This window comes from Rhinolophus sinicus, chromosome 16 (genome assembly GCF_057876585.1).
Source record: "Rhinolophus sinicus isolate RSI-liver-muscle chromosome 16, RSI-T2T, whole genome shotgun sequence".
Lineage (NCBI taxonomy): Eukaryota > Metazoa > Chordata > Mammalia > Chiroptera > Rhinolophidae > Rhinolophus > Rhinolophus sinicus.
In genome coordinates, this window is record NC_142516.1 from 41,050,134 (window position 1) to 41,074,947 (window position 24,814).

General features: G+C 38.4%; 1 long non-coding RNA gene across 1 annotated transcript in view; it reads left to right on the forward strand.

Annotated features, from left to right (window-relative positions):
* Positions 1 to 24,397, forward strand: part of LOC141571134 (uncharacterized) — a 47,861-nt gene extending 23,464 nt beyond the window's left edge. Inside the window, exons 2-3 of the long non-coding RNA XR_016019219.1 lie at positions 17,732 to 17,830; positions 21,519 to 24,397. This is a non-coding gene — a long non-coding RNA (uncharacterized LOC141571134). The remainder of the gene's footprint in view (positions 1 to 17,731; positions 17,831 to 21,518) is intronic.
* The last annotated feature ends 417 nt before the right edge of the window (positions 24,398 to 24,814 follow it).

Below are 24,814 nucleotides of genomic sequence, written 5' to 3' on the forward strand. Positions count from 1 at the left end.
GTTCCCTAACTATGATATAAACATTCTTAAGGCTTTCTCTTGTGTGGGTTTTAGAAACTTCTGACCATTTCCGACAGACTTCTTCCAGGGCCCGCTCAAAAAGTACCTTTCCTGTGAAGGTTTACCCAAGCAGTACGGTGACATTTACTGCTTACCGTTTCTTCAGTGTGAGTGTGGTCAGTCCCTCCCTCTGTAGTGGGAAATGAGGAAGCAAAGTGTTTTTCTTAAATGGTTCAAGAATTAGTGGAAGCTTGAGGTTGGCAAAGTAGGATGATTCTTGGACACAACTCAAGGCTAACACCTAGCAAAAGCATGTAGCAAATGACAGATTCTGGTTTATGGGCAGCCAGTCAAAGAAACACACAGACCTGCAGAGTTAGAACTGGAGGAGAAAGGTAGAATTACTGTATTTCATTGGCACACATACACAAGTGGTATCCAGTAAAGGGAGAACCTGCTGTTGATCTCACGGCCGTGTTTCTATGAACAGCAATACATTTACATTTAGTACTATGATCTGCCACGTCTCAGGTAATGCAGTATAATTTTCTCCAGTCTTGATCCCTCTTCCTATTTCTTTATGGTACATAAAATGTATAATCTTAGAAATACATATATGTATGCACACACATTTGTATGTTTTTCTAAATGGTTGTGTGATGTCATCAAATTGAGATAGCGTTTCTGTGATAATACCACCTTTCTCTCTTCAAAGTCTGTTATTCAATTATTAGCTTCATATTCCAGTAAGTCATTTTCTTCCATTGTTTAAGAATTTACATTGTTTGATTACATAATTTCAGTATTTTCCTTTCATCACTGCAAACAACAATTTAATAACTTTAAAATTTTAAAATCACAGTTGTTTAATTGAAGTATATTTGCAATAAAACATCACATAATTTTAAGTTGTACAACATTGATTGATACATTTATATGCAGGTAACCCCTGTATAACATGGCATTTATATAACACGGTTTCGCTCTAACACTGTTCGAGAATTGGGCAGAACCCTCGTATAACATGGCATCCCAGAACACAGTTTGACTTTAACATGGTTTGAGAATGAGAGAAATCCTCAAACAACACGGAACGTAATAAAAGCTTAGTAGTGACGACAAAGAAAACATTATTTCATACATATTAATATGTTATACTTTTGGTGAAAACTGCTTTACTAAAGATATTTCTCTTAATTATAAAAATATAATAGTATGTTTTTTTAATTTTTGGAAACTAACTCCCTTTTTTGTACTAGTTCTTTGTTTCGTATAACATGGATTTGCACAACATGGCATTTTTAGGAACCTAACAACTGTGTTCTACGTGGGTGGCCTGGATTATGTTATGATGGCCATTGTAGTGATAGTTGGCATCTCTATTACATCACATAATTATCATTTGTTTTTTGTGGTGGGAATAATTAAGATGTAGCCTCTTAACAAGTTGGATGATTATATAATATAATATTATTGTGCATAATTTTATAGCTTTTTAATATGTAACTTATATGTACAGTAATTCTGTGTATATGTAGGCATTCTAAAACACACACACACACACACACACACATGCACATATGCTTGATTTCTCTTTCCACTCAAGTTCCAAAAACTTCTTGGTTAAAAGAAATCTCAAAAAAGCAATTGTTTCTTCTATGCTACTATACCACTCTCTGTGTCTTTATTGAATTATAGTTTGTAGGATTCAGTAGACCCTCATATTCAAGAATTTTAACTTTTATGGTTCTAAAGGCTCACAAGTGATCCTGAAGGTCCGTGACCTGCAAATATTTGTCTGTTTATCTGACACACACACATAATTTTGATTTTTGAGAGCAGTGAAGCTGGCATTCCAGGATCGAGGCATTTTGCTGGTAAGTGAGATTAGCCAATGCGCCGCAGTATGTTTCAACACTACTTCATGGTTCCGTACTTACCATGATGGCCCTGAGGGATGAGTCTTGTTGGGTGGGAGAGCAATACTCCCCAAATCTAGGGTATCTTAAATCCCAAGGCTCTCCTCTTCTTTTTCTTGTTATTGGAGGGTAAATTCCTTTAGTGCAAGCATATCAGATGTTAGCATTATTGTAACTCCTGGTGCTTAGTACACTGCCTGGCATATACCCATATACAGGTTGGAAAATGAATCTTCTGCCTCCTAAATACTCACACACACACAGTGGTGCTCACGTCACATTCAAACACACACACACACACACACACACACACACTCACACATAATCTCTATATAATAGAGATTATGATTTAATCTGTTCTTTTGGACTCTGTTTCTGCTCCATTACCTTTGGAAGGATCACTGAGAATTGCTTTGGTCATTACCAGGTGTGATCTTTTCCATTGATCAGCATGTTGGTGTAGAGTAGTGAGTCTGAAGTGTGGCTGTATGTTAGAACCACCGAGGAGATTTGGGGAAAATCCTGATGTGTAAACTGTACTCCAGACCAAATAATCAGCATCTTTGGGAACTGGACCCAGACATCAGTATTTTTAATGCTTGCCCAGTGATGCCAATATGCTGCCAAAGTTGACCACCTCTGCAGCAGAGATTCTCTCCTAACAAGTGAAAAGGAACATAAACACCCTAGATCAAAGGCAACAGCTGGAGTGCTGGAAAGAATGCTGAAGTAAGAATCAGAAAACTTGCATCTAAGTACCAACTCTACTACTTAGAAGCTGTGTGACACTGGGCAGGGCTCCAGCTGCCTATTGCAGTGTAACAAACCACCCCAAAAAGCAGTAGAGTGAAAAAACAACATTTCTGGGCATTTTCATTGTGCTCAGAAATCCCATGGTTAGGAATTCAGAAAGTGCAGAGTGGGCATGACTTGTCCCTGCTTCACAATGTTTGGGGGCTCAATTGGGAAGACTTGCATGGCTGGGGCTGGAATCATCTGGAAGCTTCTTCACTTACTTGTCTCGTGCCTGGACTGGGCTGTGTGGGCCCCACAATGACTGTGGACTGGAGTGAGGCCTCTCCAGGTGCCTTGGGCTTCCTTAGAGCATGGCAGCCTCATGGTAGTCGGATTTCTTACACAGCAGCTCAGGGCTTCGAAAGTGTTTTTTAATCAAAGTAGACACTGCTGGCCTTTTACATCTCACCCTGAGAAGTCACATAGCACCGCTTTCAGTGCACGCTGTGGATGGAAGCAATCACAGGACACAGAACTCACCTCTGCATGGCAGGAGTGTTAAAGAATGTGTGGTCATATTTTACTATTTCCACGAACAGGTTATATGCAGCCTCAGTTACCCTTGGTATTAATTATGTATTACTGTGTAACAATTGCCACAAAGCACTTAAGACAATGCACATTTATTATCTCATAGTTTCCATGGGTCAGGGATCTGAGCATGGCTTAGCTCACTTCTGTACTTCAAGATCTCCCAAGGGTGGCAATCAAGGAATCGCCTGAGCTCTAGTCATCTCAGGGCTTAACTGGCGAGGGATCCACTTTCAAGTTTACGTGGTTGTTGGTAGGATTTGGTTGCTTGTCACGTGGTCCTCCCCAGCATGGCAGCTTGCCTCATCCAAGCACAGAAGCTGGGAAGCAATAGAGAAAATCTGGTCTTCAACAGAAATTGCACTTTTCTAACCTACTCACAAAGGGACATCCCATCACCTTTGCTGTATTCTGTTGATTAGGAGCAAGGCACTACCCAGCCCACACTGAAGGGACAAGGATTACACAGGGGCATGAATACCAGGTGGGCACGCTTAGGGACCATCTTAGCAGCTGGTTTACCAAACTCCTCTGTAAAATGCAATATGAACCCTGGCCTGCCCAACCTACAGGCTTTAATAAGCTGGTATGTTTGACTGTGCTTCAAGATGTATGTCACCTTGCAAAGGTGAGTCATTTTCAACAGAGAATACATTGCGCCTGTCTCAGAATAGCCTTTCCTTGGAGAAGGAGCGGTCCCTGAATATAAACTGGCACAGTCATAAAGGGGGAAGAGAATTTAAATTCTTTTTAATCAGTAATTTCTCTGTGGTTTTTCTTTTCAGTTATAGCTACCTAACATTGTTCAAATAAAGCATATGACCTCTTGTTCCCAGGGGAAATGGAATTTATTTTTGATTAAAAGCACTTATTAATGCTTAAATCCATCACCCCTCGTACACTTCCAAAGCAAACTGAGCAAAAGGTCAATGTAAATGTTCTTATAAATCAAATCCTAAAATGTTCACATCCTATAAAGGCCAATCTTTAGATAAAACTGCTGAGAAATTCTTGTTTTGTTTTTAAAATATTGCTACTTTCTGGTTCTTAAGCTAGAGAGAATTTTTGATGGCCAAAGAATGTTGACTGGTGATTTTGTGTGTGATTATACCCATTAGAAAAAAGTAAATGAGTGCCTCACTTTCTTATTAAATAGTTTTATTTACAGATGTCAAATAGCATTAGTAAAGCAACATACAGTGTATAAACTGAAATTTTTAAAAATGAATGGTTACGTGAAAAATTTTACACCTAATAGTTATAAAACAAAGTTACAAATTAAAATGAATAATGTGCAATATTAATTTTGTATTAAAAATGTACATAATTTCTATATGTACATAGGCAAGATAGACACAATATGTTAAAAGTGATTATCCCTGGGCCGGCCCTGTGGCTCAGGCGGTTGGAGCTCCATGCTCCTAACTCCGAAGGCTGCTGGTTCGATTCCCACGTGAGCCAGTGGGCTCTCAACCACAAGGTTGCCAGTTCAACTCGAGTCCTGCAAGGGATGGTGGGCAGTGCCCCCTGCAACTGAGATTGAACAGGTACCTTAAGCTGAGCTGCCACTGAGCTCCCGGATGGCTCAGTTGGTTGGAGCTGGTCCTCTCAACCACAAGGTTGCGGGTTCCGACTACCACAAGGGATGGTGGGCTGTGCCCCCTGCAACTAGAAAATGGCAATTGGACCTGGAGCTGAGCTGCGCCCTCCACAACTAAGACTGAAAGGACAACAACTTGACTTGGATAAAAGTCCTGGAAGTACACACTGTTCCCCAATAAAGTCCTGTTCCCCTTCCCCAATAAAAAAGAAAAAAGTGATTATCCCTAAGTAATATTAGAATATTTTTTATTCTCTTTGCCTTTTTTGAGTTTTCCATAGTAAACAGTCTTTTATAGACCCAGAAAAACTGTAAAAATTAAAATTGAAAAGGACCTTATTTTTCCACTTTTGAAATAATGGTGCATGGTCATCATCATCACAATACAGAATGGGAATCCATGGTAACGGGAAAGCAGAACCGGCTCTGGAGCCAGGCCATTGCTGCCCCCCAGATGGTCAGGACCTGGGCACCAGCCAGAGCACAGCTCAGACCACTGTCCTACCCAAAGCAGAGCTAATCAGAGTGAAAATACCATCACCACCCTATCTTTTTTTTCTTTTTTTCCGATTTAAGAGGAAGAAGTCTGAAAGAACTACCTTTGAAAGAACGATCTCTTGAACCATTTCTGGTTAATAATTAAATTTTTGAGCTACATTTACTTAAGTAATAACAGAAGTTGAAGACTGGTAACATAAGTTTACTCCAGGTGGCTGCCTGCCTGCCTCCAATATACAGGGTTGGACAATTAAGTTCATGAACTCATCCTAGAAACAGTGCTACACACCTCATTGCTGAATATCATTACGGTCACCTTCGAAGTGCTCCCCTTGGGAAGCTATGCACTGACGCCAGCACCTAGTCCACCCTTCAAAGTAATTTTGCAACTCTTTTTCTGGAATGGCCATCAGAGCTATCGTCGTATTACCCTTGATGTCCTGAATGTCATCAAAATGTCTTCCTTGGGGTGACCGGTTAGCTCAGTTGCTTAGAGCATGATGCTGGTAACACCAGGATTGCTGGTTCGATCCCCACATGGGCCAGTGTGAGCTGCGCCCTCTACAACTAAATTGAAGCCACTACTTGACTTGGAATTGATGGGTCCTGGAAAAACACACTTAAAAAATAAGTAAATAAAAGTTTTTTTTGAAAAAGGTCTTCCTTTCAATGATTCCTTTATCTTCAGGGTAACAAAGAAGTCTTTGGGGGCCAGATCAGGTAAGTAGGGAAGGTGTTCCAATACAGTCATTTGTTTACCAGCTAAAAACTCCCTCATGGAGTGCTGTGTGAGCTGGTGCATTGTCGTGAGGCAAGAGCCATGAATTGTTGGCAAAAAGTTCAGGTCGTCTAACTTTTTCATGCAGCCTTTTCAGCAACTTCCAAATAGTAAACTTGGTTCGTTGTCCAGTTGGTACAAATTCATAATGAATAATCCCTCTGATATCGAAAAAGATTAGCAACATCGTTGCAACACGTTCACGAACTTAATTGTCAGACCTCATATGTGAGGATAAGGTGATTGTTTCACATCTGCTCCCAAACCAGGTCACAGTCTAAAGCCCAATCTGCTCATAAGTCATTTCTGGCTACTGTGTGGAAATCACCACAAACAGACTACCTGAACTTGTGTCAGGGCTTCTTCTGGGGACAAAACGTAAAATGAAAACCTGAGAATAAAGTACCCCAGCCAAATGGGTGAGACAAAATGTTTCTGAGAAAACTGGACAAGAGAAGGGCTTCTTAGCAAGATTTTGCCTAATGGGTTAAAAAGTAAACTCAGCACAACATAGATGCTTCCAGAACTGCTGTGGCTGCCTATTGCCCGTCACAAATTGTTGCAAAAGAATAAGATAGAGAACAGCAAAGGAAATAAGATAAGAACAGTTTTGTGGGGTTTTGTGAGAGGAAGAGAGCATATCTCTAGTGTAAGCAGCTCATGCAATCCCGGGCAAGCACCTTCCGTTTAGTACAACTCAGAAACTGTTTACTGAGTGAGTGAACGCATGGGACAGAGAGGAGGAGTGAATTAATAAATAAGCAAATATTCATTTGCTCTGCCAAAAAAATCCTCTTGTTGCCCACTCCTGGAGATGAAGAGGAAGAGAAAAGAGCATGGTGACCTGTGTAATCAAATTAGTGTAGGATGCTTTATGATGTAACTCAAGGTAGGCAGAGTCAAAAGTGCTGTCATGATAAGATCAGGATAGGAGTTCACAGAGAACAGAAGCAAAATTGTGATAACAGAAAGATGAATTTGTTAAGCAAACCTGACTAGGCGTGGGAACAAGTTGGAGTAAATCTTGAGGAGACATGCGTGCTTTCAGATGCTGAGAGGACGCCTGGACAGCAAGGAGCTGGAGCTGGAGAGGCAATATTCTTGATCCTCTGACCCACCCACGTTAGAGAAGCTTGCCTTACACATTACATTTATAATAGTCTTTATCCTCCACCCAAAACTATCTCCCCCTCCTTCCCTATCTCCTTCCCTCACTTCATTCTTCTTTCCCTCCCTCCCATTCCTCCTTTCCCTCTGCCCCTCCTTCCCTCTCCTTTTCCTTTCTTTCTGTAAATAATTGATTACATTACAGTTAAGAAAAGTGATAGTTGACTTAAATGAGATGTCAAAAGAAGAACAGTACTTTAGAGTGGGGAGGTAAATCAGGAAAGAATAATTTGTAGAGAAGTCATTCGAGAGGATCATCAAAGAAAAGCTCTAGAAAGCAGGACTGAGGAAAAGAATTGCAGACAGGAAGTGCTGACTAGAAAGGAATGGAGGTATTATATAGGGCACAAGTTGTTCCGTGTGGTGGGAATACGTGATACTGACTTGACATGTCAACATTTCACAAGGCAGAATAATTTTAAATTAGATACAGTAGCATCCATGATTAATCAACTTGAACCCAGAAATAATAAATAATACAAAGAAGAGAAAGTAACAGAAAAATTCCTATTTATAGACCCCATACAGTGAATGCCACTATCTAGCGTTGTACGTATGAAACTTGAACTACTGTATATGGTGGCCCTACATATTCAGTGTCAGCAGTGTGCAGAGTAATGATCTTTGACACAATTTAGGAGCTGAGAAACAATCATTTCTTCACAGTAATGTCAAAAATTTTAGTTTGGTTACTAAGATTTTTCAGAAATAAAATTTTCATAGTGATTGTCTTTAAATATTTTCAGATTTATTCTTGTAAACTAAAAGTTTATTCTAAAATATGATTCTTGTCTTCAGCAGGATACCCACGTTCACATGTCGCAATCATCCAAAATATGTATTTAGCACACCTATAAATGTATGAAGGTTTTCTTTTTCCTATTTTTTTTCCTGTTACCATGATGATAACCATACTGCATATAAATGTAGTACTGAAGTGTGAAAAAAACATTGTTTCTTCATTTTTCTCTAATCAAATTAAGTTCAGATGAACCTCCATTACTTCCAATAGCAGAAAACATACTCGGGACAATTCAACATAAACTCAGCACCTTCTGGATTAAAATCTCAGCTTCTTCTAGGTGAGTCATCAGTCCAGTTCTAGGCTCCTCTCCTGTCTGCTTTCCTTTTCTTCCTAGGAATGAGCTGAGATCCACAGCACCATTCCTGCATCCTGCCATAGGGCAGCCCCTACTCAGCTCTAGCCAGCAGTCAACATCAGGACATAGGGCTGCCAGAACGTCACATATGACAAAAGAAGCTTCAAATACAGAGTTTTACATAAAAATCTTTCAATGTGTAAATATTGGCAGTGTTTGTCCCTCCAGATCCACTCTCCACCCTTCTTGACCCAGCTCTAGGCAGAGAGGCTGGCTTTAGGGACAGTCTCAATGGGTTTAGATGCCTCCAGCTTCCTGTTGGGCTCAGCCAGTGGGAGGCACCAGCCAGTGGTCACTGAGGGAGGGAGGAGCCTGAGCAAAGAATGTCACTTCTCCGTCTCCCTCTCTCTAAGGTATTGGGTTGGGCTGTCCATCGCGGCTCTCCTCTACCAAAGGCTCCCACCCAGAAGCGCTTCCAAGTGTGGGGATGTAATGTATCCTTGCAGTTACAAGCCCCAGAGTGTCTTGCCGTTCTTTGCTTTTACTCTTCAGTTCTGTCCTTAGTCCTAGAAAGAGTTTATTTGAGAGTGCCATCTGTTTTCTGCCAAAACCCAGGTTGATTCAAAAACTAATTCAACTTTTTCTTTTTTAACTGTATGGGCCAAATAAAGCATAAAAAACAAACAAACAACTGTATGGGCCAAATAAAACCATGTCTATAGATTTGGCCCATAGGTTTGTAAATATGTGTTTTATTTATAGCACCTTCTATGACATGTTCTTATCGAAAATATTAATCCAAATTCCATCGAGTACTGTATCTATATTCCAGGTTAGGGGAAATCAGAGAGACGGAAGAGCAAGTTAAGCGACATCCACAACATGAGACATTGCTCTACAAATGACCCAGTTTCTCCAACAAATCAAAGTCATGGAAAAGGGGCAGCTGGGCAAGGGGGCCTACGATAGAAGGAAATAAACTTGAGAGGTAAAACAACCAAAATTAATATGTGAATCTTGTTAGGATCCTGATCCAAACCAACACCTTTGAGACAATCACAGAATTTCAATGAAAACGTGATATTACATAACATTAAAGACATGAATTTTTCAACGATTAATTAGAGATGCTTTTTGAAGTACCAGTTAGAGATGCATAAGGGAAAATATGAAATTTCTGATGTCTGGAATATGCTTTAAAATATTTCAGCAAAATTAATAAATGAATAAGTGTGTGGTTAATAAATGAATAAGTGTGTGTGTGGGAGGATAAATGGAAGAAGATTGGCAAAATTGTGGCAATTGCTGAAGCAGGGTGATGGTACTTGGGAATTTATCATGCTCTTCTCTGTACTGTTGTGAGTGTCTGAAATTTTCCAAAGTAAAACATTTTTGAAAATGGGAAACAAAGCTTTCCTTATTTGTACTCGAGCAAAATTCCGCTATAGAGCAATAATGTGACCAACGCTGTATATTTTTCCTCTTCCTAAGAAAGGCCCCTAAGAAACCCCTCTTTCCTTCCATGACAATTCACCTTACAGCATTCATCCCAAATGTGCACGTTTGGTTCTGCTGTCCCTGCTCCTATTCTTTGGTTGTCTACTTGCTTTTACTTTCCTGCTCCGTTCATTGGCTTGACCTTGCTTTCTGTCTGGCCTGATTTGGGGCTTACCCCTCAGTATTGGATGTCCCTGCACCCTGGTCTCTACTGTTTGGGACAGGAGGTGGAAAGTATGAAGTCTAATCTAAGAAACTATCGGGTTAGCTGGTGGCCACCAGTCTTTTCTTTCTGGGATGATGTAAGACTACCACAGAGAATTTTATGACACATTTATTTTCTTATATAAATGGGAAAAAAATCAGTGTCGTTGTCTTTGTTTCATAAATGGGAAAATGGAGACACAGCAAAAAAGTAATAAAATTCTGTCAAAAACCTCAAATTATTTTGGGAGATGTTAATACTATTAGTCAAATTGCTCTAACCAGCAAGTATCATTTATAATCCTGTTTTTTTGTTTTTTTTTAAATCTCTGAAAACCAAGATCTCCTTTTTAAGAGCAGTTGCTGATCCCTAAAATTTAAAGCTGCACAGTTTTACACACACACACACACACACAAATACACACACACACACACACACCGCTAGTCCAATTAATGTTCTGAAGAATATATCTTTACTCTTTGAAATATACTGTTATATTTTTTATTATCTATACATATGTCATCTGTTACTCATGAAATATTATTTCTGCAAAGGTTAGCTTAATAATAATTTAGAATGCTAAATGATTTAAAATTAGATTTAAAGATGGTAGAACTGGGGACTACAGTATATTAATTGATTTTTAAGAACTGGAAAATAAAAAGAGTTAAATACTCCATCTGAAAATTCCAAAATATTTTCATCATATGTGCATGCTATTCCATAAAATTATTTTAGTTTTAGTTAAAATAGTGAAATTTTAATGCAAAATACATAAATCCTATGCACTGTTATTACAGTGCTAAGAAAAAAATGGTGATTCCAGATTCTGGTTTGATGATCTCCCCATCTGGTCAAGTTCATTCTTGTTTCCAGTTGTTGGTTTTTGTCATGTTGCTGTATTTAATGATACTGTACAAAAGTCATTTGACTTGGATCAGAATAATTCAAACTCTGATTTTGCTGATTAGCAGATATGGAATAGCACATGCCTGTGATATGACCTTGGGCATGTTCTCTGATATTTTTGTCTCCGTTTCTACATCTATAAAATGCAAATGTCATATAATATCTCCAACATTGGGTTAAAACATGGTAGGTGTTGGGCACATTGGAATCACTGTCCTGTGTCATGCTTAGCTGTTGTTTTGGATCTATGTGTGCATCCCTTAACTTATGTGAATCTGTTTTCTCATCATAGCAATGAAGACAACATCTCCTTTGGATGTTAAAGATTAAATGAAATAATGCGTGTGAAAGTGTAAACTATATTTTTTCTTATCATTTTGATTGCATGCCAAGACTCATGCCTTACATATCTTGGACAGTACTTTCTACTCTGAGGAAAGAGAGCTACAAAAATTGAGAAGAAGGATTTTCAACCAAGCACTTAAAATATCTTTTGTTAACCAACTGAAGTTAACCAGCCATGTGATCTCTTAAATGATGTATATTTTATAACTAAGGCCCTGCTGGAAGATACACACACACACACACACACACACACACACACACACACACACAAAGGGTTGATTTTGGGGTGGGGCAGGGGAGAGTGGGGAAATAGGGGGAGACTTAGAGCTGAGTCCAAAGAGTTTACAGAGGTAATAAGTGAGCCCATCAATAGCACGGACATGTAATTTTAGTAAGTACATTAAACAGGTCTCTTTCAGTTACAAGTGGCAAGAACCTACCCAGCTCAAACTGGTTTCAGCAGAAGGGATTTTTATTGGTTCATGTAACTGAAAAACTCTAGGGGTAGATCACTTTTAAGCATGACTAAATCCATAGAGGATAGTTTCCCCAAGGAAAATCAGCGATTTGGGTCCTAGGAGATTGATCACTGGGGAGCCAAAATCCATATATGTCCATGACAATAAATATTTCAGAAATGGCTTAGAAAGAGAAAGGTAGAACTCACACTCTATCGATATGTTTGATGGACACCGATATTTCAGTCTTAAAGATGTATCAAAGTTCAGATGAGGACATAGATCCTATAACTATTATTTTATCAAGAGAAATAGTTTCAAGATAATGAATCCAAATTGCATAACACGAGACTGGGCACATCATTGTGACAGCTCCTTTCTCGCTCCCTTCTATACTCTCAATTTATTAATAATAAAAATATGATTCCTCTAAATCAATCATACTTTTGTCTATAAGCATCAGAAAACCAGCATGGCTAAAGATAATTGTGCCCAAGAGTTTTCATCTCTTCAACTCAAGAGGCCAATGCAATTCTGAGATGGAAATCTCAGCCCTAATTCTAAATCCTCAGGGAGGAATCCTGATCAGTCCCCTATGCCCAGGAATGATCCATCCAATCAGCGATGGCCAGAGAAACAAGGCCGCACACTATGAAAATGACAAAGGTGTCCAGCTCTCGGGCCAATGCATGGAAAAGAGAAGCTACATTCAGAAGAGTTGAAACTGAGAGGGGAAATGCCTAAAAATGTCTGAGAGAATATAGTCTTTAAAAAATAAGGTGACTCCTCTAATGAGGCCCTGCCCTATTAATATTCCAGAAGCCTCAAGGGTATTCGAAACAGTGATTGGCAAAGATGCCATCAACATTGCTCCATTTCACTAAGGAGATCTTCAGGCGGTGAAATGGCCTGTGAGAGTCAGCCATCTGTCATAGCCAGGAAGGTAGCCAGTTCCCTGGCCACAGGCAGCGAAATGCTAAAGAGCCAGAGAAGCATCCACTAGAAGAGAAAATCGGTAACATGCTATCCAAGGGACCTATCCATTCTCCTGGCTCTGCACAGATTCCCTTCTACTGCAGTGACCAATCTTATAAAATAGAACTAGGTGACAAGTTCGTTTTTCACCTAGAAGAGGACAGAATGATATAAAAACAAATAGAAAACAAAGTTAATCACCTCCTTACTAAGTTCTAGCTTTTTACAAATAAACTTTTTGTTTTAGAATAGTTAGGTTTACAGAAAAGTGTCAAAATAGTAGAGACTTCTCATATACTCTGCACTCAATTTCCCCTGTTGTTAACATCCTCCATTAGGGTGATACAACTAATGAATGTTGCTACATAGCAGTGTTGATACATCATTATTATTTACTGAAGTCCGTATTTTATTCAGATTTACATTTAGTCATCATATTTCCTTAGGGTCTTCAAGACTGTGAGAGTTGTTCAGAGTTTGTTTTCAGTGACCTTGATAGTCTTGGGGAGGTCTAATCAGGTATTATGTAGAATTTCCCTCTCTTTGGTTTGTCTGATGTTTTTATCATGGTTAGAATGAGATTAGGGTCTGTGGGAGGAAAACCATAGAGAAAATGTGCCGTTCTCAGTACATCATATCAAGGATACATACGATCAAAATGACTTATCACTGATGATACGCATCTCACTTATATGGCTGAGGTTGTATTTGTTAGGTTTTTCCATTGTAAAGTTACTCTTTTTCCTGTCTTTCCATGCTGTACTTTTTGGAAAGAAATCACTGTGCTTAGCTTGTTCTAATGGAGTGAGGAGTTATGCTGTCCCTCTTGAGAGGGCAGTATCTGCATAAATAAATCATTTGGAATTCTTCTGTATGGGAGATTCAGTTATTCTCCTCCATTGATTTATTCAAGCATTTATTTATATGAATGTGCACTCATGGATATTTATTTTGCACCTTGGATTCTAATCCAGCCCTGCCTTATTTATTCTATTGCTCATGTTGTTCCAGCTTTGGCCACTGGCAGCTCTTTTGCTCAGCTCCTGTGTTTCCTTTTCTTAACACCCATCGTTTTGTTGTTGTCAGCACTTCATCACTTTCTGGCATTATAAGATACTCCAGCTTATCTGTACACTCTCTGTCCCAGTCCTAGAATCAGTCCTTTCTCCAACGAAGCATGGTTCCTTTTATTGCATAATGGTATTAGCTACCAAGATCTGAGCACTGGGTATGCTTGCTGCACTTGGGGTGTTGTTATTTCTACGTCTTTGCAGTGAACAGAGCTTGAAAATATATGTGTGTACACTAACTTGTGTATACACACGTGCCTGTATTTATTTTTTACATTTATCCATCTGCGTCTATAGTAGGCTAAACATGAGTTCATACCGATGTCTTCAACTCTAACTCAGTACCATACAATTTATTCTAGCCCTCCCCTCGTGCTTATCGGTAATCTCTCACTCTAACAGTGAGACACCTGGCTCCCACCCTTCACTATCCATTTACTTATTGCTCAATCCCAGGTTTGCTTTTCAAAATAAAGGATAAATAAACAAACGGCCAGCTCAGATGGAAATGATAGATATTGGCCCAAACAGACCTCACGAAGGTCTGTGCTGAAGAAGAAAGTTTATTCATTCTCATATATTAAGGCAAAGAGGGGCAAAAATCCTCCTGATATAAAAAATCATCATAAGGATAGAAATAGAGGGGATTGTTAGAAGCTAATTCTGTGCACACATTGGGCTACTATAAGAAAACTTCCTGAACATCTTGGGGGAAAATGATTCTTTCTGTGTGTATAGTGCCCCTGAGGGGTTTAACATTAGGGACCCCGATCTGTCCTTTGCATCTGGCACTTGTGGAGAACCAGGGAAGGCCTGGCACTGGACCCACTGCACTTTCTGTTTCCACATTGACACTATGGGACATTGAAAAGACCATTGGGGAGCTGGCTAATTTTCTCTCTCTAATTTTGAGGCAATAGTAAACAAGATCAACCCCGTAGACATCGTAAGCACCACACGCCTGGGGGCCATGGCCTAATCATGAGGGGCTCAGAAAGCAAAGACATGCTTATAGTAAACAGGAGCGTTTCCTTCTCAGAGGTGTTGTAATGTAAATAATCTAAATTATGTTGCATGCCAAGTATAAAGAAGCAGGTCACGCCGGTTAGGTGGGAATAAAGATGACATTATCCCTGCCCTCTAGGATTGTGCATTGTTTGGGGGAATACATATTAGATGAGTGCAAGGTTAGATGTTTATTGTCTCTTTCAACTCTACTCTTTTATAATTTTGAGCTGTGATGCATCTTCCCTTTGTATAATACCTGTCTAGCAGGCTAAATGTGCAATACAGAGTGCCAAATTTAACAAGCCGTTTCATGCCAATGTCAGCAGTCCCTTCAGGACAGAGATTTGAATATCTACTGATCTATAACATCAACTACTTGATTGCAATATCAAACAGCAGGTTGGATGACTTGCCAACTTATATGAGAAAGTACCTGGCATTTCAAAATGCATAGCTCCAGGCAAGGCTGAATCCTGAGGACTGATGTCTAGTGGGAATAATTGCTCCCATGACAGTGTGCAAGTCTGATGATTATATTTTATTCTATGGACTAAATTAATATTTTAATGTCAGACAGAGGCGCATGAAAAGAAAGTTAACATTAGTGTCACTCTCTGGCTTCTTGAAGTTGTCGAGACCCAGACAGCCAAACCACAATAATGACCACAATAATGACTTCAGTACAATTTCATTCATATCAGTGTGGGGACCCTGAGCTAGCGTGTTTGCTCTACAGAAAAGACTGGCTTACTGCTTTGGCTACCTGATTCCACGCCAGGCTCTCTGAGGGGACTCTCAATTCCATGCCATGTGCTTGGGAGCACCCCAAAGCACCCAGTTCTGTCTAGCTTCCTCACGTCAAAAGTTAACTCCAATTCTCATGTATTTCCACATGATGGATATTGTTCTATTAAAACTCAGAAGCCAGGTATTATGAGAACAATATATTTAGTTTAAGTGAATCCATTGACATCTTATTTTCCCTTTTACCTAAAGCTGTAGTATTATCATAAAAAATGACAGAACTCTTAAGGTTTATGCATGAGAGTGTTTTGCCCGGGTTTCTACTGAAACATTCATTAGAATTGAGAAATTAGACCCCCAAATTGTATATAGATTACTTATTCAGATAGTGAAATTATTTAATCAAAATGTAAAAATAATGGGACTTGAGATTCTTACTGAAAAAGTGATCATGTCACAGTTATATATTATGAAAATTATCTGCTTGGAAATTTCTAGTGGTTGCTGTCAGACAGCATAAATTATCATGCGGTGTTAAATCGAGGTAGTATGAGTTTCTAATGTTAAGTTGTATTAAAGTCTTAAGTCAAATTAAGCCGAGCTGGCATTGGCAGGATAGCCATAACTTTTCTGATATTAGTAAAAATAAAATTGGCGACTTAAAATTAAATCATGCCAAGGTTTTGATACACTTGTCTTAAGATATTAATGAAACATTTCAAAACACTGTTATGAAGTGTCCAGATTCTCAGATGTTTATTGCATGAATTTTGTTAGCTGTGTGTATTTTTTTTCTCAGTGAATGTCTGGTACATTTCAATCCTCAAACATGTAGTTACCTTTATTGTACCGGCACAATCAGTGACCCGTACATTCAGCAATCATATTTGAGCAAGTTCTATCAGCAAGCAATATTTTCAGTTAATACATAAGGTTTTAAAAATCACATAAGAATGGACTTAAACTGACTGTAAAGTCACTGGAGCTTTAGGCATTAGCTTATTGCATTAGCTTATTGCATTGCTTATTGCATTAGCTTATTGCATTGCTTATTGCATTAGCTTATTGCATTGCTTATTGCATTAACATGCTCTTTGCATGCTAGCCTGCATGTGCTGTGCGTATTCTGATTTTATTAAAATAAAAAGAACTGCACCAAAAAAGTAAGTAAACGAGGGGTACTTATGGAAATGGAAATAAATATTTTAAAAGCAGAATTGTGCCTGGAAACAGTGACCTTCATTTTGGTTAATAAGTAAATTTTTTTCAAGATAAATAATATTTTAATATAATTTTTGTTTATTTTTATGAGACAGTGTTGGTACATCATTAGCTAAAGTCCATAGTTTGTATTAGAATTCATTCTTTGTGTTATTCATTCTATGGGTTGTAACAAATGTATAGTGGCATGTATCCACTCTTGCAGTATAATGCAGATTTATTTCACTGACCTCCCCTACAAATCCCCTGTGCTCCAGTATTCATGACCCCCTCCCCTGAAAACCTGGAAACTACTGATTTTTCTTTTTGCTGTCTCCAGAGTTTTGTCTTTTCCAGAATGTTACAGAGGTGGAATCATATAGTCTGTAGCTTTTTCAAATTGGCTTCTTTCACTTAACAATATGCATTTAAATTTCCTCCATATCTTTTTGTGGTTTGATAGTTCATTTCTTTCTGTTGTCTGGATGTACCAGTTTATTTATCCAAGTCTTGGTTGCTTCCAAGTTTTGGCAGTTATGAAGAAAGCTGCTACTGCTACCCTGTTTCCCCGAAAATAAGACCTAGCCGGACAATCAGCTCTAATGCGTCTTTTGGAGCAAAAATTAATATAAGACCCTATGTTATGTTATGTAATAAGACCTGGTCTTATATTATAGTAAAATAAGACCAGGTCTTATATTGATTTTTGTTCCAAAAGACACATTAGAACAGATTGTCTGGCTAGCTCTTATTTTCGGGGAAACACAGTATAAACATCCATGTGCAGGCTTTTGTGTGTACGTAAGTGTCCAAATCATTTGGACAAAAACTAAGGAATGCAATTGCTGGATTGCATGGTAAGAGTATGTTAAGTTTTGTAAGAAGCTGCTAAACTGTCTTCCAAAGTGACCACCATTTTGCATTCCCTCCAGCAATGAATGGCATCAGTGAATGAGAGTGAATCCCTGTTGTTCCACATCCTTGCCAGCATTTGGTGTTGTCAGTGTTCTGGATTTTAGCCATTCTAGTAGGTAGGTGGTTGTATCTTGTTACTGTTTTTAATTTGCAATTCTGTCATGAGATACGATGTTGAGCACCTTTTCATATGCTCATTTTCCATCTGTCTATCTTCTTTGGTGAGATGTCTGTTCAGATCTCTTGCTCATTTATAAATTGGTTTATCTGTTTTCTTTTTGTTTTAAGAGGCTGCTATATATTTTGGATATCAGTCTTTCATCAGATATGTGTTTTGTAAATATTTTCTCCCAATATGTGCCTTGTGTTTTCATTCTCTTAACTGTCTTTCTTAGAGAAGTTTATAAGTTTAATGAAGTACAACTTTTTCTTTCATGGATCGTACTTTTGGTGTTGTATCTAAAATGTCATCGCCAAATGCAAGGACACCTAGATTTACTAATAAATGTACCCTTCTTAGTGTGATAAAATATACATTACATAAAAATTGACCATTTTAGCCATTTGTAAATATACAATCCAATAGCAGTAAGTACATTCACATTGTTGTATATCTAATAAATGTATTTTAAATATATATTTTTTAAATTTCAAAAGTCAAATAGGTTCATTTTGAAACTTTAAAAATACAGAGACAAAGTATAAAAATCACCCACAATCCCCTTTCTGAGATATAACTATTGAGGTTTTGGTGTAAAGCATTCCAAACAAACACACATCCACACACACACATACATACACACACACCCATTATGTATATATATATAATTTTTAAAAACATAATTAGGATCATTCTGTTCACATTGTTTGATAACAGTATATATTATTTCACATTATATTTTCAGCTGTCATTAGATATTTTTCATAGAGCATGACTATTCCTGATTACTTCGCATTCCATCTTGTGGATATGGCCTAATGTATTTAGCCAATTCCCTAATACTTGACTCTTGGATTGATTTCTAGAAATGTCATTACTAGGACAAAGAATATACATGTTTTTTAGGTTTCTATTTATGTTTTAAAAATTTTACTGTCACCAAATTGTTCAGAAAAGTGATGCCAATTTATAAGATAAGAGCATGTCCATTTATTTATGCTATCACCAATGCTCGACAATTAATTAAAAAAGAAAATAAACCTCCACCAAACAAAATGCATCAATACAGTTTGCAAAATGGGAAAATGGAGGGAGGGGTTATATTCAGCAACTTAAATATCAAAATTAAATTAGTCACTTCTAAAAACACCAAAAAAAATGGAAGAAATTTAAAGGCTCAGCTGAGACTATGACAAATCAGGACCATCTTTTTAAAATAAAGCATATTTTTAAGGAAAGCCTTATTGCATTAGACTGCTAAAAGTACTTAAGTTTGACTTTACTGGCCAGAATCAACCTGTATTTCAAAATCTTCCATGCTTTATGCTGTATCTTTTTCTCCAAACCACTGAGTCATTTAAGAACTAAGGCATGTGAAATGTTAATTTCTGCCTTTTAACTTGTTGAATGTCCTAACTACAGCTATATTCTCAAGGATTTGTGCATAATGACATATAGGGTGAGATTTTATTATCTTTAATTTTGCAGCAGTCACTATGGGATGCCTGCATCATCATTTTCAACTCCTCAATGAGTCTTCTTAATTGATGAGAGGGCTTATTTTTCTAGTGTGAATGATATTTGTCACATGAAAAGTGGATAAATCACAAAGTCAATTATAAATTATAAGACTTCCTAATTTTGATCAAATTAGTTGAATTGATACGTAGAAGACTGCCTCTGAGGGCATTATTTTTTTTTGTTTGTTTCGAAGACTTCCAAGAAATTAATCACAAACGTTTTCTTGGAAATACATTATTTTAACATTTTAAATTTTCTATAAATGTCAAATATTTATAATATATACACCCTCTTTTGCAAGGAGAGAATTTATAATGGTTCTTATAGTGGAAAACTTTTTATTTTTTCAAAAGGAATAAAATATTGTAAGGACTCTAAGTAAAGATCTAGGGATCTTCATTGTCACACATTGTTAAGAGGTGCAAGCCCTTAGTACTTGGCATATAGTTATTTAAAAGATCCATGCAGAGAGAAATTGAACCACATACTTATTCAGATCATGCATTTCAGCAGAATCCATATAAGAATTAAGCGTGGTGTTGACCACGAAGCCGTCGTGATAACGCTAACCTTTGGCAAATCAATTAGGCAGCTTCCCTTGTAGATTGCATGCTGTTAATCAGCAAAAATGTATTTCATGTTGGAGAATGGTTATGACTCACACTTACTCTTTGTGCTGACATGATATTTCCATGGTGCTACTGTGTTTCCCCGAAAATAAGACCTAACTGGAAAAAAGCCCCAGTGTGATTTTCAGTAAGACATCTCCTGTCTTACTAAATAAGCCCCAACGTGTCTTTTGGAGCAAAACTTAATATAAGACCCGGTCTTATTTTCGGGGAAACATGGTATATAGTAAATTAATGATTTCCACAGAATTTACTTGATTATCCCCCTCTTTAGATTGGATAAACTACATCTAAGTTAGAAATCTCTTCCTTTAGAAAAGCGTATTATGAAGGGAAAAACCACAAGCTTCTTTCTTGTTAATTTGAATGTGAAATTAGCATATGAGGTGTGACAATTAAGTTCACGAACTCATCTTAGAGAAAGTGCTACATACCTCATTTCTGAATATCACTACGGTCACCTTCCAAGTACTCCCCTTGAGAAGCTATGCCCTGACACCAGCGCCTAGTCCACCCTTCAAAACAATTTTGGAACTCTTTTTTCTGGTATGGCCATCAGAGCTGTTGTCGTATTATCCTTGATGTCTTGAATGTCATCTAAACGTCTTCCTTTCAGTATTTCCTTTATCTTTGGGTAAAGAAAGAAGTTATTGGGGGCCTGATCAGGTGAGTAGGGAGGGTGTTACAATATAGTTATTTGTTTCCTGGCTAAAAACTCCCTCACAGACAGTTCCATGTGAGCTGGTGCATTGTCCTGATGCAAGAGCCATGAATCGTTAGAGAAAAGTTCAGGTTGTTTTCATCTAACTTTTTCACACAGGCTTTTCAGCACTTCCAAATAGTAAACTTGGTTAACGGTTTGCCCAGTTGGCACAAATTCATAATGAATAATCCCTTTGATATCAAAAAAGATTAGCAACATCATTTTGACTCTGGATTTGGACTGACCAAACTTTTTTGTCATGGAGAATTGGCTGACTTCCATTGTGCACTTTGACGCTTTGTTTCAGAGTCGTATTGGTACACTCATGTTTCATAACCAGTGATAACAAGGACCAAAACATCGTCTTGCCTCTCCAAAAGGTCTTGGCAAACTTCGACTCTCCCTTGCTTTTGTTCATCAGTGAGTTCCTTCGGGACCATTTTTGCACACACCTTTCTCATGCCAAGATTTTCAATTAAGATTTTCCCAACTGTTTCTCTATTGATATTTACTTGGTCTCCTGTGTTTCTCACAGTCAGCTGATGATTTGGACACACAATTCGATGAATTTTTGCAATATTTTTGTCAGTTCTGTTTGTTACTGGCCGCTCCGACCTCTCTTCATCAGTGACACGTTCTCTCCTCTCAGAAAAACGTTTAATCCATTTGTATACTGCCATTTTCTTCATGGCATTATCCCCATAAACTTGGACTAACATGTCCCTGATTTCACTTTTATTCTTGCCAAGTTTAACAAGAAATTTAATGTTTGTTCGTTGCTCTAATTCAAGCTCAGATATTCTCGCGATGGCACACAAAATCACGCAACAACAATAATGAACGCCACTCAGCAAGACACCGCCATGCGTCGACACCAACACAGCTGTGAGAACCTGATATACCAAGGTTATGAAACCTTACCAAGCTGTTTGTACAGTGCTGCCAATGTAAGCACACGGTGGCAAGTTTGCAAACCTAATCGTCAGACCTCTTATGTCTGAAGCTTCAGAAGATTCTCCCAAATTTGAACTATGTTTGAAATGAATACCAAGTGAGTGCTTACTTTCTCCTGTCATCTTGCCAGTATGATTGCTGAAGGTCAGGAGCTGCACCCTGCACAGTCCCAAAGACACAGCTGGTGTTCTGGTAATACTTGGGGGTAATACCTCCAAAAAATATGATTCCATCTTTTGTCAGCGTCACCAGAATGAGATGCTGGGGTGGCGTCTTAATTACCTTAAACAAATGTCCCCAAGTGTTCATATCTGAGATTAACATGGTTCACACTGTCATTCAGCTGTTTGACATTTAACATTACACATCTGGATGCACGCAGATGCTTTCATTCCCCCAGGAGAGCTAAATCATAAAAACTCTGCTTGGGAATGTCAATTTGTCACCAACTATCTAAAAGTACAAATTTGAAGAACAGTTAAGGTGCGGATCCTAACAGCCTGGACATACTAGAATTCATCCTATTTGGTTATGAGCTCAAGGTGCAGGTGTGGTGGAGTTTCTCTCACTACACCATGCCCCAGAATCGGTGCCCACCATGTCTCTGCTGCTCCTTCTCAAGGTCAGTTGGAATAGGACTCCCAGTGTACTGAAACCTAAGTCCCACTATATGTTCCAGATAAAAGAGAAGTTAGGACTCCAGGTAAGCTATAGTTAAACACCTTGACTCTTTCCTCCCCTCATAGTGTTTCCTCTTTAGAAGTTAGCTTGGTCATTATCTGGCAGCCGCTGGCAGTGCCCACCAAGATTTCCAGTTCACCACTCCTTCCAAGCACGTCGTCCCGTGAAGTCAGGCATATGACTTGTTCTGGCCAAGGAAATGTGAGTGGGACCATTTAATTACTAATGCTGGGCTACCCAGTCCTGTTGCCCCACTGCCACAACTATAGGTGATACAGATCATTAACCTGGGATTCCAGAGTGAAGGGAATGTAGATTAGAGCCCTCCTGCTGACATGCAATGGATATGTAGCCTGAGGAAGAAATTAAAAAATTTTTTAAACCTTTTAGATTTAGGGGTTCTTTGTTACTGCAGCAAAACTTAGCCTAACATAACTGATGCACCGTCCCTTAAATGGGATTTGTGCTCCAGATCATTCATTCATTTATTTGAACCCCAAGTCAGAACTTTTTCTCATTCTATAAGTATGATCCCAGGACTGGACCTACTTTCTTGTTTCCTTGTCTAAATCTTGCCACTTCCTGATCTTGCAGACCGAATCCCTGCTTTTGACCTCTAGCCTGGCTAACCTTATCAACAGATCTTATGTGTAATTCCTGCCTACCTAATTCCTCAATAGACTCATTCTAGATTCTACACAACGGGCTCCTTCCATTTGCTAGAACTCCCTTCTGTAGCCTTGAATGGCCACAGATCCCGCTGGGCCCCATGGATACTGTACGAGTATCTCATCACCAGCTATGCCTCCTTGAGCAGTCCTAAGCTGGCACAGCTCCACTGCACATGCAGTGGCCTCCAGTGACCCCACGCCTGGGCCATGGCTCCCTCTGCTCTGTTTGCCCTGTGCTACCAGGTAGCGTTCATTTCAGAGTCAACACCATGTGATCAGTGGCCACGTGGGAGGAATGAGACATGAAGAGTAACAGAGCGAGGTCTGGCAGGTGGTAAAAATTCGGGAGTTTGTTTAAGATTAAGAAACAGGACTGTCTCTTCTCTGTGTTTTGGTAACTTTCTTGTTTTGAAGTATGTCTGTAAAAACAGTCTATAAGATGATTTGAACCCTCTGTCCCAGTTACGACATTTCTGACTGTGACGGCAATTCAAGGATGCTCATAAAGATTTAGCTAAGGATGTTCATGATAGTACTATGTAAAATAGCAAGGAGAAAAAGTCAGTACTTAAATATGCACCAAGGGAAGAAAAGTGAATATAAATTATCAATTGCTGATAGGATAAAATAACATCATGTTACAATATATGTAAGGATAAGAAAAAACATAATATATTACTAAGTAAAAAGGGCAAAAATTCAAAATGGGATGTGCTGCCTAAAACTTTTTAAAATTTCATATTTATATTTGCATAGAAAATAGACAAATGGTATATAGCAAAATATTTACGATGCTGGGCTTCAGAGTAACTTTATTTTCCTTTTTTTTTTTATTTCTCAAAGTTTCTATAAGCATGTGTTATTTTGTAATCAGAAAATAATGTTATAAAATATGATAATGTACATGGTTTCTACTTTGGACATGGTCTCAACTATTATCCTGAGACCCAGAGATGACTATTCCATGTGTGTCCTGTCTTTGCAATCATGTATCCTCAGGTTTTATAACAGGTTTCTTCTCTTTTTTCTCTTTCTCTCCCTTCTTCCCTTTCCTTTCTCTCTCTCTCACTCTCTCTTTCTTTTTTCTTTCTTTCTGCTCTCTCTCTCCGCCTCCTCTCTCTCCCTCTCTTTTTCTTTCTTGTCTTGCTCCCTTTTTCACAAAAAATTCAACAAAATGAGTTACTACTAACAATACACAGAACATAATATGTAGGGTTTCAGAAATGTGTCGGTTTTTTGTAGTTGTTTTATGAGGGTGTATATTATATAATTCTGGAAACAATAGTAATAATTTAAAATTTTCATGTTTATTTTCTAAAAAACTCACTTGTGATTAAAGCTTTGGAACAATATATCCTTGTGGGGTTTTTTTTTTCTTCTTTTTTTTTTAAAGCCCCAAGAAGTGTTGAGGAATAGACAAAACAGTATGAATGGTTAACTAAAGTTAACTGTAGGAAATCTAAAGTTTTTGGAAACTGCTTTTAACTAAATCCAGAACTGGAAATCACTAAGCTGATCCTGTTTGGAAAGGAAAGAAAAGAATTGTCAAACGCCAGCTGCTTTTTCCCACTTCTTCCAAATAGCACTCAGAACAATTTGGCGCCCAGGAATGGCCCATCTCCAGCTCATAGGACCAATCCAGGACTTCTGGTAGAATCCGACTTTCTGGCGATCAGCAACAGGTTACTCTGATGAATCTCCCTTTGAGGCAATGCACTAGATTTGGTCCTGGCCCCTACTTCTGTTCTGCTAGAGCCAGGTTCCAACCTTCTTGCCTTGTG